The sequence below is a fragment of the Falco cherrug genome, chromosome 5 (assembly GCF_023634085.1).
Source record: "Falco cherrug isolate bFalChe1 chromosome 5, bFalChe1.pri, whole genome shotgun sequence".
In the NCBI taxonomy this organism is placed as follows: Eukaryota; Metazoa; Chordata; class Aves; order Falconiformes; family Falconidae; genus Falco; species Falco cherrug.
Window position 1 is genome coordinate 29,045,922 of NC_073701.1, and position 18,484 is coordinate 29,064,405.

The 18,484-nt window shown below is 41.8% G+C and overlaps 3 long non-coding RNA genes across 4 annotated transcripts in view; 2 read left to right on the forward strand and 1 right to left on the reverse strand.

Annotated features, from left to right (window-relative positions):
• The window catches only part of LOC114014732 (uncharacterized), a 102,442-nt gene extending 95,076 nt beyond the window's left edge, over positions 1–7,366 (forward strand). For both annotated transcript variants that reach the window (XR_003558352.2, XR_008732590.1), the window contains 2 exons: positions 323–1,644; positions 4,128–7,366. This is a non-coding gene — a long non-coding RNA (uncharacterized LOC114014732). The remainder of the gene's footprint in view (positions 1–322; positions 1,645–4,127) is intronic.
• Positions 7,367–7,407: 41 nt separating this feature from the next.
• LOC129736266 (uncharacterized) lies at positions 7,408–10,554 on the reverse strand. Its single transcript, XR_008732615.1, has 3 exons — positions 9,924–10,554; positions 8,452–8,543; positions 7,408–7,789 (listed from the first exon to the last, which is right to left on the reverse strand). It is a non-coding gene; the product is annotated as an uncharacterized LOC129736266 (long non-coding RNA).
• A 172-nt stretch (positions 10,555–10,726) lies between these two features.
• Positions 10,727–17,912, forward strand: LOC114014730 (uncharacterized). Its single transcript, XR_003558350.2, has 3 exons — positions 10,727–10,891; positions 16,258–16,462; positions 17,141–17,912. It is a non-coding gene; the product is annotated as an uncharacterized LOC114014730 (long non-coding RNA).
• The last annotated feature ends 572 nt before the right edge of the window (positions 17,913–18,484 follow it).

An 18,484-nucleotide genomic window follows, 5' to 3' on the forward strand; every position in this document is an offset into this window, starting at 1 on the left:
AACGTTGTTGAATAAAACCTGGGGGAAACCGCCCCCCCCCCCCCCAACTTTCAATGACGTGAAGTTAACTAACTAACTAACGTGAAGTTGTTAAAATATTTGAATATGACACTGGGAAAGTGTCTCTCTGCCCTGTGCTATAGGGGAGGTCATTTGCAGTGGAATGCCACACAAGATGACATGGATGATGGATGCAAAATTGGAGAACAGCCTCTGGACTCAGGCCCAGAAAACTGGATATTCACACAAAAAAGCATCCTGAAATAACATGCTATGACAGGCTTTGCTCATCACTAGTTTCATTGATATTTTTTTTGTTAAGGTTACTTGACAACAGCTTCTGGAACACCTTGTGGAACTACAGCACTCAGCTTGTCCTCCATCGTCATGGCCTTGCAGAGGGATGGATGGCTGCATATGCGAGTGCATCTAAGTAACAGACCAGTTCACTTTGAACACTGGTGTAAAACAAGGGCACGCTTGCTTTCTGTTTCTGTTTTGCATTATCATACATAGCTGCTATGCAGGCAGCACAAGTAGCAGCCTACCATGGGGTGGATTACACATACCTTGGAAGCATAAACTGTGCTAGTAGCATTGTGTTACTGAGCCATAGACCTGAAAAAAGCTGTGAAGATACATAACCTAGTAAAAAAAAGCAAGAAGCCAAACAGGACACAAAATCAGCCATCAAAGCAAACATCCCTGAAATCTTAATACCAAGCATCAAAGTCATGTTAGAAAACACAAATCCTGGGAAAGTAGAACAGATTGCCTGTCCTGTCCATATCCCACTTCTGAGTAATTAGGAAGGAACTGACAGCAAGGATTGGGAAAGAATTCCACCATTTGTACTCATTTCAGCATATAGAAATGCAAGACATTCAGTCCCAGAATGAAACCTAGATTTTAAAAATTATTATTTACATGTAATTACAATGCTAAAATAGTCCCTGGAAAGTAGAGACATCAAAGATGCTAGAAAACTAGATGCATTGGAAAAAAGTGCCTATGAAAAGTCTGAACACTGGGCTCTATCCTCAGCATAGAGTGGAACAGCCCACCAGCTCACCTTTCACCAGCCAGCAGGGAGCACAGGATGTATTTAGTGTGTGTTCTCGGAATGGCAGCCCCCAAGAATCCCCCACGAAACGATCCTGTGTAGACCCGTGTGTGTGCAGCAGAGGATGTTCATTAGAGATCTTAAGAAGAGCTACCTCACGGGGCTGACAGTGATCAATCTCAACCGTGTCCACCAGAAACACCAACAAAGGACAGAAAGGAATGGAAAACACTCATTTCCACTGCATGTCCCAGTCTTGCTATTGGAAGAACACAGTAAGAATAACGTAAGTGCTACTGGACAATCAGATACGTTCCCCATAACTGCTTTGTTTTCTCTGTGAAGAAAAAGCCTGCCTTCGCTAGCTTGTTTTGTTAGCTGCCACTGGAGGTAATAGTTGTGAACCTTACTGAAGGGGAGGAAAATAAAGCTTTTGCTCTAGAGATGAAGAGAGCAGCTGATGTCCAGACTAAAGCACTCTGCCAAACACTTCAAGGAGCCAGGGGCCTGTTGCCAAGGCCGTGTGATTGCTGCAGTCATGATAGACTGGGGAGAAAGTCCATGCCAAGAAGAGTTGGCAGGTGTGGGACTCAGGTAGTCATGCCACGGTAGAAATTACGTGATCCCTGATTACAGGGATTTTGCCTTTCATGTATCTTCAAAGATATCTGGAGCCTACTGGCATCGTAAGCAATGATGGTTTATTTCTTATTACCCAGACTGAATTACAGATCTTTAATCAAACCGTGTTGCATTAGAGACAGTTCTGCTGTTTCACCATAAATATTTGGGTGTGCAATCTGGTGTTGATCTGCAAGGTGACCAATATCTATAACATAAGTGGTTATTTTTTGAGTGATCTACCAAGTTGTTTCAGCTTCAGCTTGTTAAGTTTGAGCTTAGATCTGAGCATGTTTTTGAGGTGATGCTGTTGATGTAAGAGGGTACACAGACTCCTGTTACATTGAATAAATTCAGGATATATCATCTCTGCTACAATTCCCAGCCATTTTCTCAGCCAAGTTTTAACACAAAACACTATTTCTGTGCTTTTTTTTTTTTTTTAAAAAAGTAAAACTCTGCAGTCTGTTTTCAGCTTTCTTCTACTTTTCTCATAAAATCAGACCCACACATAGCCCAGATTTCTCAATGGTATCTGGTGAAGTTTTTCCACCTTCTTGTGCTATATATATTCCTATGTCCTGAGCAGCAGCATGTGTCTGTGTTTTGAGTACAGACTGCTGTTATTTTAGATATCTGCCTCCATGAAGGAGCATCAGTGTTTCTTACATGTGTTCATAATGAGAGTTTATTCACTATTTTCACAGAGGTTTAACCTAATTTCCAAAATGAGGTTGTTCTTGTTCTCCAAGCTCCACAACTATATATATATATATATATATATATATATATATATATATATATATATATATATTTTAATTTGGGAGCCTGCCCACCAAAGCCCATATGTATTTATATGTATATAGCAGTTGAAGTGAAGAGACTTATTCAGGAGAGGTTCTTAAATGTGTGCCTTCTTTTTAAGTACCTAGTGAAGATGAGTTTGGTGTGCGTTTACACATTTTTCTGAATGGGGGTGCACTGAAGAACAGGCTTGTTTCCTGGAATCAAAACCTTGACTGAAATGTCACTACCTGGATCACTTGGGGCTTTCAAGGCTGACAGCAGCAAGGGGATATAAACCATAGCCCGCACTTGCCTCACCATAATACAAGCACGCATTGTATGTGTTGCATGTAATCATACAACAGTTCCTGGGGTGAGATCATGCTGTAAAGTATCCAGCCTTTATGCAGCAGAAGCATCAAGATGAAGGCCATGAGTCCCAGAACACAGCTGTGACGAAGCAATATCTATGCTATGACATTCAATTTTGTTATATAATTAGAGCATTCAATTATAGACTGGAAGACATACTTACACCGTATTAGAATACTCTCTGCTGTAAATGAGGTTGAGTTAATTCCCTAACAGGCCGGACAGCGATAAGAGGTGGAGATAAGCTCCCAGCACCAACTAGGGACAAAATTAAATAAGTGGCATGCCTGCCTGCCCTGCCAGCTCCCACACCCTGCTCCTACGTCCATGACAGCCAGCTCTGCAGTGAGAGCCCCTGCAGCAGAGAACAACCGGGCAATGGACACTTTTTCTTATTATCTGCTAATAAATGATTTCACCTTTGGATTCCAGCTGCAGCTCTGCCCTTGTGCAAGGCTGTCGGTTGGGTGGAGCAGCTGTAAGCCTTAGGAACAGTTAAGACTGTTCCACAATTTCACTAATTTTCTTGGATTAATATTGGATTAATTTAATCTCTTTGAAAACAGTGACTTTTGATATGAGATCTTGTCTCTCTAGGCTGATCTGGCATGTTCAGCCATAACTCACATGAGCTGGAACATTAAGGCTTGTTTTGAAGAGAGAGGGAATGTGAGCCAAGACACAAACACAGGCCCCTATTTTCCTTTGAAAAATATGATTAGCTTTTCATTTTCCTCTTAGGCAGCATTAGGCTACTCCCTTGAGCAAAAGGTCCTTTATGTTTTGTAGATATTTGGGGAAATTAACTTGGCATTATTGTTCCGTAAGTCACTTTCCAAATATTCTAGATACCACGCAGAGATGGAAAGACAGTTTGTGACCAGAGCACACAGACTAGAAACAACGGAGATTAAATGCAAGGGCAGCAGGCACAATGTACAAAACAGATAAATCAGGATGACTGCATAGTTGCATTCTTGTTTTTCCACTGTACTAACTCACAGAGAGCACAAAATAAGCCTGTGTAGAATAGTCATATAAAAAAGGCATGCTGGAAGAAATATTTATGTTGTATTAGCATATTCTCTGCTCTAAATGAGTTTGGGCTAATTACTTATCGGGCCACACAGGGATAAGAAGGGGAGATAAGCTCCTAATATCACATTAGGAAAAATTAATTAAACAGAATAAACATAATTTATTTGATTGTGCTATTTCGTATTTCAATTGCTTGACTTAGCAATCTCAGTAATATTCTTCTTTAACAAATTATTTTCTTAAACAGAAAAAAGAAAAATGAAAACAAGCTGGAAAGATGAATTTCATCATGATACCTCATTTTCATCAGCAGACTTAGAACTGCAAAATAAGCGCAGATTTCTGCTACTTGAGCTAATGGAGTGCCACTACCAGTCACGTGTTATCATCCTCTGAATAAAGCACTCCCAGGAGAGGATCACTGATGTGCACTGGTGAGAAACATGAATCAAGGATTTGCTTCTGGGCTGGGGTGACAAGTAACCAGGTAGATGTATACTCCAGATGCAAGCTAACCTGCTGCATCTCCCCCAGCCTCTCACCATCCTTGTCCTTTGCCTGCACCACTTCATCCCAGACCCAGTGTCCTCCTACAGCAATTCCCAGCTGTGGAGGAGACACGCAAGGATCCCAGCTCCTGATCTCCCAATCTGAATAGGTCTTTGCTCACTTCCAGTATGACATTCTTTGCTCCCAGCCTACTTGGCTGGACTGCCCTAACTCCCCAATCCCTCCTCCTGGCCCTTAGCACAGCTCTGGTATCCAGTATGTCCATGTGAGATTTTCTCCACAGTGCATTTGAACAACTCCATCCTCTGTACTCAGAATTTGAACATTGGGGCTGCTGGGACCAGAGGAAGGCCAACTGCTGCTTTCAGTTTGGGTGCCTAGAGCTCTTAGGGCTCATGGTAGCAGATGCCTATCCATAGCAAATGGGACCTTTAGGAAAGTTTGCTGTTAAAATCAAAGCCATCTTTATTAAATGTGCACCGTAACTTTTCATGCGCTTATTTCATGAGGATAAAACCAACACATCCCTGACACAAACGCTATTTTCTATCAGATTGTAAATCGTACCAAACTTGCAAGATGTAGACTTTGTCATGGAAGACACCAGAATTTTTAAGCACAGCTCATTTTCCCCTACAGCCTGTACGGCACGTCAGACATGTCTGAGTTGTTTTACACTAGTTCCCCTTGAGAATGTGTGTCAAATAAAAAGTCCTGAATTATACAATTTCATATTGTTTAGATAGGACAACTGAGTTGATACATTTAATCTCATAAAAAGCATTGTAATATCTTTAATGACCACTATACAAACTTTCATTCCTTGGAGAAGATAAGGAATGTCCTTGCAAATAAGAAAAATTAGATCCTGCTGTGCCAAGGCCTGTGCTCTAAATAGTTCAAGGTGACCAGTGTACTGCTCAGCCTGTTACATAAAGCAATTTGTAAAGGTCAGTAAAAATTAAAGACAAAATGACAGTTTTTTCAAGAAAAGAGACACAATGATAAGCCCCAAGGACTATGCTGAAATGATGTCCAGTAAAGAAGAAAAGTGTGAGACTAGATTTAGCGGGGCAAAATGGATATACTGTAGAGTAAGCGTTGCTGATGGGTAATATCTTGAGTGGATGGGCTATTCCATCTCTCTGGTGCCCCTAACCTCGTGAGTCAGCTGCAAGGATGCTTAATTCAACCTAAACTACAGGAAGATAGGTAGACAGTAGGAGCACAGCCTGGCATGATTGTAGTCATATGCCCTATCCCCTGCAGCCAGTCCACCACACCTCTTTTGCACTGAGCATTTCTAATCAACATAAAAGGACTGGGCCAGAAGGGGGAATCCGGGTCGCCTCACACCTCCATTTGCATCGGCTAAATGCTGAGCAACACCTGGAATGAGACTGTCATAGCCCCCTGGTTTGTACTTTTCCTTCCCTCCTTTGTTCTTTCCTTTTTCACATGTGTTTGCTTTCTGTTTAAGAAGAATCTTCTTGAGATGTTAAAGCTATGTCCTTTGAAGAGCTGCTGTGATGCTGTTAATCGACAGCTTCCAAAAAGCTATGTTAGAGACAGCAGGGCACTGCTGCAATTTCTGTGTTTCCCTGAGACCAACAGACAATGTGCTGTGCTGGAGTTTTTCTAGCAATGAACTTGCTATTCAGAGCCAACACCAGAGTGAGAGGCTGAGTTCCCTTCCCCTGCAGTGCTTGTGCTGTCTTTGTCCCTTGTTCGAATTGCCTGCCTCTCCAGGGAAGGACTGGGCTCTGACAACAGCTCCAGGAGCAGTTCCAGCCCACCTCAGTGAACTGAACAGCTCTCTTTTCTGAAATAAACCCAACCATAAATTGTCTTTCTTACTATCGCTTTAAGCCTGTTAAACAATGGTGTTTTCCTCACATAGATTCTTAACAGCAAATGGAAACTGGAGGTTTTGTTAAAATGAAAGCCTTACTTCTCTGCATTCCACATTTTAATTCTTTTTTCTCCTTATTTTTTCTGTCTTTAATGAAGTGTTTAAAAGATTTGGTGTGGTTCATGTTGTCATGGCAATAAATAAGCTAAGTTTTATGCATTTGAAACCCCAAACCCTATCCCAAAATGTGTCTAGCAATATAGTTTTGTTATGGTGACACAGAACCTTTAATACATTTGACCCTCTGGGTCTATTTATTGTACTGAAATTTGACTCAGCAAAGTTGAATCCCCTTATATATTCTGCAAGAAAATTCATTGTATGTCTGGATATAAACCAATTCACCTCCTAAGCTGCATAATCAACTCCCATCCTAACATGTCAGTTAGCACTAGTGCAGCTGAATGGAAAAATAAATTGTGATGGCTTTATAGAAATGTACTTAATTTCTATGGGATGCCCGGTGAGTATCAGAACAACAGATGGTGTATTAACTACTGTGTCTATCAATACTCTTTCCTTGTCTTAGGTAATATTTTTATATAAGGGGGTGGCAGCCTACTCTCATTGTATGAAGCAAAATTCTTGAATGGATACCCTGAAGTAACCCTGGGGTTTTTAGCTTGTTTTCACTTGATATTTGGGAAACTGTTCTGTAATGACAAGCTCTGGAACAAAATCTAAAAGAGAGGGTATTTTCTGTGTTTAAAAGGTTTCTCTGTATGACTGCAAATAAGAAAATTATACAAACATCTTATTCTCTAGTTACTCCATATTGCCTAATCAATATGGTTTACTCTTCCGTCTTGCTATATAGTCTTGTGTGCAGATTTTATTGTGTCTTTGTTTTGGTTTTTTTGTATGTATATATATTTATTAACAAACAAACCAGAGAAATCAGCTGTTTAAGGATGTGTTGGAGTGAACCACTCGCTACAGGAACATTATATTTATTTCCACGTTCAGGCTATGGAAGGCTAGCCAGGGGATACTTCTTTTCACCTAAACGGTGTAAGTCCATTGGAAAAGACTTAGGGGTTGGTTAAATAACACTTTTATTTTATTTTTTTTCTTCCCCCCCCCCCCCCCCCCCTTTTGTGCTAAACATTAGAATCTGGGCAAAAGAGCCCATTATCATAAGCCATATTGAAACATGTCTAACGTTTTCAATCTCCAGGTTCCTGGTCCAGCCAAACAGACCAGGGTGTTTCTACCTGGGCTATTCCTTTCTTTTCCTCTTCTCCCCATTGAGTTAAACCATGTTCCCCATGCAACCTGAGACAAAGGACTTGCAACCTGACATACAGCAACATCCTTGGCTGAGCAGATCACAGAGAGAGCTCAAACATCTCAGCACTCTTCGGTTCCAAAACGCCAGCTCTTACGGTACCCAAAGTGTAGGTGCACATTTGCCTCGTTTCCCTCCCGCTGCCTGACTGCAGCATCTCCAGGCTCTGCCGTGGTGGTGCTGGCCACAGGACTGCAGCCTGAAGAGGGAAGGAATGAAATACTGCTTTTACCAGAAGACTAACATATGAGAGGTAATTGCTGGTTGCTTGTAAGTCTGAATCACTCCATTTTTACTGGCTTGCAATATCACTAGCAGAGTTTCTTTTTTCCTTTACCTTGTTGAAGTGGAAGAGGCCCTTCCCTTTTATTTGAAACATTGGTTTTCTTCAGCTTCCTGTGTTTTCTCTAAAAGTCCTTAGGCATTTTTCTTAATATAGCCCTGTACCTCAGCTACAGCACATCATAGGTAATCATATAAGAGTGTGGTATATCTGATATGACTGCTGCATGATTCTAATCTGACACAATCTTGTAACGCTGTTTGGACGTGATTGCTATATTGCAGTCAGCACAGAGCTGGCACAGTGCTGGCAGGAAAACATAAAGGCTGCAACAAAAACGCATCAAAATTGGGAAGAAGGCAGTCAAGTGTGGCAAAACGTGAGTAAAGAAGTACTGAAATGGAATATTACCAGTCAATGCATTCAGGAAAAAATATTGGAAGGTGAAGACTCCTACTGTCTGCAGATACTGGAAATGCCTATACTACAATGAGATGGATTTTTTTTCCTTTTTGATAGAGGAATGTATGTAGGAAAAATGAGGTAGGAAAGTGAAAGAGAAACATTAACAAATGTACCTGAAACCATGAAAGGTGTTGAGGCATCATATTCCAGTGGCAAGAGCGGGAATTGTTAACTCAAGCTATTTAGCATTCGTATCTGGGCAAATCTGTAGAAAATTACAGAATGGAAAACTTTTGCACTGGCCTATTGGATAACCATAAATAATTTAAAGCAACTTCTATCTTGTCTTCTGCAATTCAGTAGACAACAGACTATGGTGTCATGCAGTTTTATCACAGCTCTCTCCTTTTACCAGAAAATCGTGGCTTTTTTTAAGATACTGTACATTTTTTTCAACCACTCCTATTTTGGTTGTTTAATTTTATCAAGGGAAAAAAGTTGTCTTGGTACTGATACTGTTTGGGTCTGTTTTTACATTAATCCTTCTCAGTTTGTCACTCACCTGTGTGAGCTTCAAGGAGAAGCTAAGAAATAAAACTATGCATTTTGTAAAAGTGAACTAAGTTTTCTTAGTTCTAGTCACTGTACTAGTCACTGCACACCTGTGAGTAGGGGCACTAGGACAGACTGCCAGGAAGTACAACTTGGTCTACTTCTAGCTACTTCAGTGGAGTTATGCTGAGCCATATTTGCTGATAATCTGAATTTTGAGTATCCTTGTCATGTTCTTTTTAATACAGTGTAATCTTTTTAAGAGTACTAACTTGGAATAACTCAGTTTTGGTCAATATCTGAAATGAGAATTGTGTCATTAGCTGTGAGTTGTCTCCCAAGACAAAAATACACCCAGTTTTCGCTTGAGACTAAGAAAACATTTGCAATAATCTCCTTATTTTAACCTTTTACTGGATGACAATAATGACAAACTAGAAACTACTTCTGAGCTCCAGCTTGACTTTAACATTGAGACTATCTGCCTGCCGCATACTTTATGAGACTTCCAATTACAACATGAGACATCTCAGTCTTTGAGGTCCTGCACAACATGCCCATGGGACAGGAAAATGCTATTTTTGTATTAATGCAAGAGTTTAGACTTACTAATTTGCCCAGGGAAGTATGTGATATATATAAAAAAAAGTCAATCCAGTTGTCTTTAATTCCAGAAAATGTCTCTAATGGATGAAACATCACCCTTGATCCTAGCTGAAAAGAAATGATAACTTCAAAAAGCACATCAAAATTCACGATACTGTAGATTACTAAGATATTCTTTTGGGGTATGGCTTGTTTGAAAAGAAGTAAAAGAAATAAATTAGGCATTTAGTTAGTTATATATTGCCCACAGTTCTACAGAGTTGTGAAGAAAACAAATCTGGAGTGCTGCATTGCACAACTTCATAATGCTGCAGTTAGATTTTCCCTTGTATTTACAGACTGATTTATTTTAAAATCTATTCAAGTATTGGAAAAGCATAAACATGCAGCTCCACAGATCTGGAGGTCAGATTTCTGTGACAGTAATACATAGCTTCTGCTTACCAAACCCTCCAAATTAGAGTCAAACTCTGCCTGTGTTACTTACTTTTGATTTAGGATGGAAATATACATGTGAGTGAAGGAGCAGGTTTTGTCACAGTATTAGGTAGCTGCACAGTGCTGACACTGCTCAGATATAAACAAAAACATGTAGTAAGGTACTTATCTAAGAGGGGCAGAATATGGCAACGTTCAGTACGAACATTTCTAAGAGAGATAGCAGCGCTTGCATGGTTTCATAGGAAATATAACTGAATCCTGATATACAGCTGTTTTTCTCTCCTCACCAGTAGTTCTGAAGGTTCATACCAATGCAGTTGAAGCCTCATTTTGAGTCTTCTATTAATATTACAAGTTTTAAATAAAGTAAGTCAACAGATAAAAAGCTGGTATCAGTCTTAACCGCTTCAATTTTGCCTGTATGCCAGCATGCAGCATTTTGGGTTCTGCAAATCTCAAGTCCTACTATTTGCCACACCAGCATAAAGGAGAAAGAAAAAATTTTAGCATGTAAACTTTCCTCTCAGATCTGCCAAAGGGACACAGAGAATGGCCTGCCCTGGTCACGTAACACCCTGAATCAGTAGTCATCCATTGATCCACGTGAACCACAGATCTTACAGCTAATCCTTCTTTAGCCCATTGGTATAAGGGACGAAGATAGGTTGACCTTGTAGAAGAACAAGGCTGACTTGGTGGAACTGTTAGTATACAGATAAGCGGCCAAATTTGGCAATGAAACTGCAAGCATGCGAACAGCTCGTGATGAGCAACTGCTTTGCTGCACGTAGGCAAATTCCAAGGCGGAACTTGGGCAGATAAGTGATTGTATATAACCAGCACTTGTGTATGTAATAAATTATCTCATTTCTTCACTGACTTGGGATCCTTGCCTTCATATGCCACACACTGGTACTGAAGGAGTTGGCTGGGGAACTGCAGGGTCTCTCCAGTGATGGCCACTCTGTTGGGGTATCTAATGAGAGAGAGACTGGATGGAGCCAACAACCACAGGTGTGCATCTCAGCTCAAAATAGAGGAATAGCTCTGTTACCTTATGTATTCTTTTCTAGTTTGTAAAATACTGTTTCTGATCATAGATATAATTCCGAATCACCCCTTTTTTAAAGCAAGAGGAGGCTATGCCTGAGGAGCTGAAACATGGGCATCAGGGTAAAACCAATGCTCTATAACCATGGCGATGGGACAGTACAGTTGCCACTGGCATAGTCATTGACCTTAAAGATTTTCTTTCCAGCGGTCAACAGAAGGATGATAACCCCCTGCCCCACCAAAAAAATGGAACACAAAAACCAGTTGTATTTGTAATTTAGCCGTTCAATGTTCTTGTAGACCATGACTGAACATTTGGGCAGGTAAGGTGGTATCACTTTACCACACACTGTTGACAAGAGTTGTATGTCAAATCGTAACCCCAGGGAAGAATTTCTCTACAGCTGGAAACTGCATGTGGAAAAGTAAAGGCAAAATGAACTTTGTCCGTCTCCCACCCTTCTGCCCCAGATGCTAACCAAACAGAAAGACTTGATAAGGAAATGCTCTTAGATGTTCAGTATTTGCCTAGATCCAGAAATGCCTTGTACTAACTAAGAGTAAAATGTGGGGTTTAGAAGCTGTTTACCTAAAGTTCATATCTATCTATCTATCTATCTATCTATCTATCTATCTATCTATCTATATCTATTCCCTTTAATTTCATTATCATATAATACCTAAGAATTAATACCATAAATAGTGTTGACAGAATGAAAAAAATTGAGAGGCTTGGGATACCTCATCCCTTAAGTCTTGGGACTTAAACAAGTCAGAGTGCTGCGTTTCCAATTGCAAAGGTGGCTTTCAGAGCTGAGAGGCCAGGTGAGAGCCTTGAACTTTGTGTACAAACAGTCTTGATGTCTGTCCAGGCACAGATGGCCAGAGGGTTCTGAAGGTGTTGTTCCAGGTAATGCAGCCCCGTGTCTGTCCACTGTGGCTTTTAGCCAGGATTGTGACTTGTTTATCCTCTATTTCATTGTCCCATCTTCTTATTCAGGGCTGTTAGAGAAGCTGCATAATAAAACAGAGGAGTTGTTTTGGCTCCAGCTAGTCCTGGTGTCTGTTGTCCAGTGGGGGTTTGGTTTAGTTGTGTGGAAGAGACTTGGGACACAATGAGAGGGGAACTCTAAATAGCTCAGAGGCTTTTTAAGAGGTGAACATTTTATTTACTAGCTAATTGCTACTGCAAATAAAACTTTCAGTAACCAAGATATGGGTAGTGATATCTTTCTGCTAGGAAATTTGTAGCACACTCCTTTGGCTTCAGTTGATGGATTTTGAATTTTCTAACAAGCTTTGCTTCATTGAGAACGAAGTCTGTGAAAGTAGCAACATGTAAAAGCAAACCAACCTTTCCTATTTTCCCTGTATTTCCCTGAACACATGTTGTATTCAGAGTTCTATCTCCAAACAACCTTAGAGAAAGTTTTCTTTTCTGCTGTTTTTTCCCTGTTAGTTCAGCATAGCCAACAGTGAAGACCTTGTTTACATTAAGCAAATGTGCAATGATGCAGCAAAATCAATTTAGTCACACTGATGCAAATCTCTCATACAGATGTAACGCCTGTGTGCAAAGTAGGGCATTTCTGAATATACACAATATTTAAAATGAAGTGAAAGAGATTTTATTCTTCCCAGATGATTCCCTAATGTGCTTCATATAGATGCTCCTGAAAGCCTAAGTTGAAGGAAAGGGACTTTCTAGTCAAAATATAAGGGTTCATTAGGAGTATCATTGGTCGTGAAGCAATATCATGACCTTTAGTTGGCAAGTTGCAGTAGCTTAACAGTTAATTTAATACCTTACAAACAAATACCCTTTACATTTAAACTGAGCATCTTTGACCTTAAAATAATTGGGAAAATAAATATGTGATTGCATAACTGCATTTTACAGTAACTTTTCAGAACATTAGTGAAAATGAATGTATTTTTGGTCCTGGGCTGTTCTTAGCAATTTAATGTGATCTATTGTCAACAAGAGGGAAAACAAACCTCTGACACTTAGTAAGAATAAGTATGAAACAAAATGTGCCTTACTGTGGGTATTCAGCCAAAGGTCTATGGGCCAAATATGGCACAGGCTGTGAATGTGTTACTGAAAACTAGGTGGGGTCAGCAAGTGAGGTGACAGTAGGAATACCAGTAATGAGGTAATGACTGTTTTCCTTTGCAGTCTGCAGAACTTTGAGGATTTTTGGTTGGTTTTTTTTCCTGGGTTTTGGGATTTTTAAATAAAAAGACTTTGGAAAATTGTGAAGCTGGAGTAAAAGTAATTTGGTAAATGTCTTTTAGGTATTTTTTGGGGAAAAAAAAGATTCCAAATACTTTATGTTGCAGTATAACATTTATTTAACATAGTAATAAATGAATGGCCAAAATCCAAACAAAATATTTTAATTGAAAATATAGTTTTTAATCAAATCCAGACTGTTTGGAAAGCTTGTCTTTATGAAGTATTTTAAAACTGGGGAATTTTTTTCCTAATCCAAATGGAAGAACATTCTGAAACTTGGTGATCTTCTATTAAATGAAATTTTGACTCTTCTTAGAGCTAAAGCCTCACACTAGAAGAATGAAAAAAGATGTCATATGTGGCTTCCTTTCCATGTGCATTCACCTACTACCATCGCTATTGACGCTGAAAGTGACTGGTTTTTTTCCTCCTCCACCCTCTCTGAAAAAGAAAATGAAGTTTAGGGAGTCTCTTTTCAGGAATGAAGTCAGGGTAAAATCTCATTCTGATGGGCTACAGTCTCCCAATGGAGCCAGCTGAGAAACACTGTTCTGTAGGTCCAAATACTCTTTGGACCTCTCCAGAAACATACATCAACAGGAGTTGGCAGTGCTTCATTTTTCCTAACAGCAGCACTAATGCTAACAAGAACCCGAGTAGGAAACCCTCATCAGACAAAGAGACAGAGGCAAGGGAAGTGCTTACGCAGGTAGGGAGCCAAACACTCAATTATTACTGCATTTCAAATCCACAGGTGTTATAGCTATACCCCCTACTTTGTAATTCCTGAGATTACTGAGATTTATCAACAGAAACTGTGGCCCCCACTGGATAATTTCTGAGTTCCTTGAAATGAGTCTAATATCCAACAAGGTTACTTGTGCTGCTGCAGAAAGGTATTTCTGGCCTTTTACGTGTTAGAAAGAAACTGGATGTGACGGATTTGGAGCTGCCCTGTGATAATTTAGGAATATGGTCTGTTGACCTGATTACTTGGATGAACGTCTGAATTTAACTCATCAGGAGTTGGCTTGCAGCTGCACTCTTAAATTATTGCTGGGCCGGTCTGTACTTGCAACCCTGGGGTGCCCTACTTCCACTGAGGCTGCACAGCCGGCAAGCGCCGAGACCTGGAAGGGGGAAGAGATTCGGTTTTGAACCACAGTATTTCTGCAAAGGCAGTCCTAGCATCCTGCTCATCCCTAGGAGAGACGTAGGTCTCCAATGGTCTATTGGGGATTAGAGATGGGACCTGTAACCAATAAAACAATCGGATAGACCATTGTTAGGGGACATTAACCAGGATGTTTTTATCTAACACTGGGTATTCAGAACTGGTATGTTGCGTCGACCCTTAGGCAAGCCCCTTTTCCATGAAAGGGAACCTAATGGGATGTCGCCCAGGGTTAATTTACAAAAGCGCGGTGACTTCTCTGAACATGAAACTAATGGGAAGCTGTAAAGTGGTAGTGTTATTGCATAGTTTACAGTGGAGGCATGTTGGGTGGAGCACTGGAAACATTACAGGGTGGCTGGCCCACTCCAGGGTGCTGGACCCAGCCTCACCTGTGGTGAGCTTCCAGCTGAGACCAAGCTGGTCAAGTGAACCACCTCTTCTTGACTATGAAAGAAGAGTGCCAGTGGTTATTTGCCAGGTCCTGAAGAACTATTTGACTTGGGTAAATAGCATATACAACGGAAGAAAAGGTTTTGTGTGTGTGTGTGTGCACGCGCGTGTGCGCGCGTATGCGTGTGTGTGTTGGGTGAGTGAAGTACAGAAAACAGAAAGTGGAAAATCCTAAGAAAATTACTTGAACCAGGTTTCTCTCTCTTGGCTGAGAGGACAAGTAGGTAGCTACTATAGCTTTATGGGTTCTTGATAGTGGAGTGCAAAAAGGCAGCCTACAGGCCTAAGCCATATTCTAGATTAATTCCTAATTCAGCCATCATAGCTAGGGAGTCACTATGTCAATTCACTGCTTATTCCAGCTGTTTTGGTGTGTAAATGTCTCCTTCTTCGCTGTTGCCAGAAAAATTAATGTATTACATCTTCCTAACTGTGAATTTCTAATGTATCCATCTTGCCCCCAGTGAACATCTTTTCTATTTAATGGATTTCACTCAATGGCAAAACCAACCATATATTAAGACATCCATTTGTCAAGAGAAGCCAGATTAGTAAATGCTATATATTCTGGGGCAGATCCTCACAGTGACTGCTTCATGTTGCTGGTAGTGAATTCTGGCCAAAAAGCAGCTATATCTACCTCTTGGATGACAACAGTGGCAAAAGCATTTTTTAATGATACAGACAGAGTGCTGAGTCTCCTCCACCACTTCCTTCACTGTTGCCACATGAAGGATAAAACTGAGCTGTCTGAATCACACTGCAAGCCGTGTGGCTTTGTTTTGGTCTATGAAAATACTTCCAAGAGAGACTTTAGTGTCACATGGCTGTTTTAGGAGGAGGAAATGCACATGCTGATGTTTAGGAGTAATCCAGGAAGAGTTGCATCTTGTAAGGCCGAGTGACTGACTACTAGAAAATCTAGAAATACAGGCAGAAGACAAACTGAGCTAGACACAGAAGGAAGAAATCAGAGTCAGCAAGTAAATGCTGAGTGCAAGGAGCTCCTAGTTACGAGCCTTCTGTTGAGAAGTTCTGCTGGGCCGTTGGCAGCCATTCCTTCTGCTGCTGGAATTTCTGAATGATAACTTTTTTGTGGAGTATGTTGCAGGAATCTAGTTTACAAATAGCAAAGATCTAGACTGTGGTCACAAAGTGTATATCTAAACAGAAGGCAAAATGTTGGAGGAATAATACTGCTTCTGGAATTTGCTTTAATTGGGCATGTCCAGAAGCAGCAGAGGATTTAGTAAAACTCACATATTGTGAACAGAAGTAACAAGTAGCATAGAAAGCTCTTGAAATCTTATATGAGTGTGGAAAAGGGAAGGAGAGATGAAGTAATCTCAGCTTCTGATTGTTTCCCGCAGCTAGTCAACATCATTTCCATGCTTTATAAGCTGACTCTTTACCTGCTTGTCACCATCTTCATTCTTTCTCCATTGGTTTGTCTCATCCCAGTGAAACACTGGAGAACCCAACATGTCTTCTCCTGACAGAAACTAGACAAAACCAGCAGCTGTTTTCAGACTGAAGACAGTCCAGCACGTATCAGCCATGGTGGGTTTGTCTGCATCACCTTTTACAAGCGGCCCCAAGCCAGCTCTGCCTGGGGTCCCTGTGGGCCAGACGCGGGGTAGCTGTGGTCCTGAAGCAGTGCACCCAGGTAAGTATAATGGGGTGCAGCATCTTTCATGGGTTGTTTTCACGTTTTGTCTGAGCAATGCAGTTACATATAAAAGCTTTTCCTTCACTCTCTTGTCTTCATATACGCAACAGCTGGTTATCTCTGGACGGTTATTTCTGTGCCTCCCTATGCTTTCTCCTCCTGTCCTGAGTAATCCTAATATGATGCCACTAACAGGAGGGAGGGCAGGGCTATAAATTCAAATTCAAATTGTGCAAGTTCAAACATTTATTTTAAATCAGATGCTGTTCAGATGCCCTGCGACTACAGATTTTAACGCACAGTTTGAGTGAGCTTTGCAAACATCCCAAGCAAACAAACTTTGCAGGAAACATAATTGTATCATTTTACTAATCTCTGGGACACTGGCTCATGGGGATCCTCATTTCCAACAAAGTGTCTGTTCAGATCCTTTGGAGGGTGATCTTTATACCATTAGATAATATCTCTGTTCTCCTGTGTTAATACCAATTGCAGAAACAGCTTATACTAATTACAGAAACCATCTAGTTTAATAATCTTATGACTTGCTATTGATCATATTTGCTATTAAAATTGATCAAACATAATTCAGTTATCGCTTGTTCCCCCATAGACCTATTCTAACGGCATTTTTGATGCTTTTTCACTTTATGGAACCTGTACCTTCCTCCTTAGCTTTGATTCCTGAACCCGTTTCATCATTAACACTTACATGCTCTCCGCATGTTAGCTCCCGTCACAAGGAATTGTTAGAACATCACCGCAGGGTGTTGGATAACCAAGCCACTGTGTGTGGGATCAGAGAAAGAGGATGCCGGGGCTCTACCCTACCACTTGGTGACTCTCAGCAAAGGGAGAGAGGCAGCTGGACTGGCAGGCAGAAGGTGTGCTTCAGGAAACTGCTTCTGGTGACATTTTTTCCCTATGCGTTGGCATGTCAAGAGTTGAGAAGGCATGGCTTGTCCCCTCTGTTTGATATTCTTAAGCAGGGAATGACATTTACCTCTTTAAACAGTTTCTCATTGCAAAGCCAAATCCACTTCCCCACCACCACCCCAAAACAACCTGTAGCATAGTTCTCCTGTTAATCACGGTAAATTGTGGATGTGAGGCACGCTGAACCATGACAGTGCTCCCGTACGCAGTTGTTCTGTGCACTGAAGAAATAAATTTTTCATCATGTACGGCTTTTATATGCTCCTAGTTATTATGGGTCCGATTTTAGGGTCTTGATGGGATTACAAGGAAGTGGGAAGCACTCTGCCTGCTCTGGGATTTTAAGTGCAGACATCTGGAATATTCTGAGGAGCTTTGAATATTCTAAGGTTTACAATTGAGCTGTGACCAATGTGTCAGCAGTGCTTCATGGCTGCACGCATGCTTGAGCTAAAGTGTTCAGTTTAATAAAATGTTGCATCTGGACGAGAATTTACTTTTCCGTCGCACTTTTTTGATTTTACCCATCGCCAACTGGCTTCCATCGGGTCATGTAGCATAGATGTGATCTGCCAAACTGAACGCGGGCCACAATTTACGCACACAGGCACCCGTACACTGCGCGAGGGCGCAGGGCAAGCCCTTGGGCGACCTGCCACGGGGGCGAAGGCCCCTCACCTGGCCGGGCCCAGCTGCCGCACGCTGCCGGCCGCCGCGGGCCGGACCGCCTGCCCGGACGACAGCGCGGCCGTCGGGGCGGAGGCCCGGAGGACCCGGGGCTCCAGCGAGGCTGACAGGGAGCCGCTAACGCCGTGCGTGGGGGCCGGCGCGGCGCAGGGCCCCGGCCACTGCATGCCCTGCGGGGCCCCGAGGCCGCCCCGCCAGAGAGCCCCCGACAACCGCCCGGGGAGGGGGCGGGGCCTCTCGGGGCGGGGCCTCCTGGGGCGGGGCTTCCGCCGGCGGCCGTCTGGTTCCTGTGGGGGCGGGGTGGGAGAAGCTCTCACTGCACGTACGCGGGGGGCGTGGCCCCGAAGGGGGCGTGACGGGGCAGGGCGGGGCGGCGGGCCCGGGACAGCGGGCGGG